Here is a 991-nt window from a genome sequence, read left to right on the forward strand (position 1 = left end):
TGGCGGCGGAGTCAAAAACCCTTCCCAAAACCCTGAGGATCGCTGCGCTGCCTTTTATCTGCGGGTTTAAGGGATTAAATTGAAGGGAAACAGTTTTTTCCACGATTTTAAGGGTTTAAATGGAAGGAAAAGCCTGCTTCTTCGGTGATTTGAAGAGGTTTAATTGACAGGGAATCCCCTTTTTCTGTTATTTTAAGGTTTCAGTTGAGGGCAAATCTAACTTTTTCATTGTTTAAATGGCTAAATTGAGGCGGAATCTGTGTTTTCCCTCATTTCTAAGGGTTTAAATTGAGAGGAGCCTCTTTATGGGCCGATTTAAGAGTTCCATCGAGGGGGGCCCTCTCTTTTAAGGGACTTTATGGGGAAAATGGTGTCAAAAAGCCCCAAAAATGGTGTTCCGTGAGGGAAAACCAGTGATGGGAGGAGGAAACCTCTTGGGAGGTTTAACTGAGGGGCAATTCCTCTTAAAAAATTTAAAATGAGGCAGGCCCCTCAATTTTAAGGATTTAAATTGAGGGAAACGCCACGTTTTTCACCATTTTTAGGTTTTAATTTGGGGGGGGAGAGCCTCTTTACCCATCATTTTAGGGGTCTAAATATAGTGGGAAGCCCTTTTTAAGGGTTAAATTGAGGGGGGGAAAACCCCTTTTTCATCATTTTAAGGGTTTAACTAGAGGGGTTTCCTTAATTATGAGGGGAAAGGGCGGGAAATGTGAGGGGAGAAAAGAGCAGGAAACGTGAGGGGAGAAAAAGGGCGGGAAATGTGAGGGGAGAAAAGGGCAGGAAGCGTGAGGGGAGAAAAGGGCGGGAAAGGTGAGGGGAGAAAAGGGCGGGAAGCATGAGGGGAGAAAAAGGGCGGGAAATGTGAGGGGAGAAAAGGGCGGGAAGCGTGAGGGGGGGAAAAGGGCAGGAAGCGTGAGGGGAGAAAAGGGCGGGAAGCATGAGGGGAGGAAAAGGGCGGGAAGCGTGAGGGGAGGAAAAGGGCGGGAAG

The sequence above is a fragment of the Corvus brachyrhynchos genome, unplaced genomic scaffold (genome assembly GCF_000691975.1).
Source record: "Corvus brachyrhynchos isolate BGI_N302 unplaced genomic scaffold, ASM69197v1 scaffold248, whole genome shotgun sequence".
NCBI lineage: Eukaryota > Metazoa > Chordata > Aves > Passeriformes > Corvidae > Corvus > Corvus brachyrhynchos.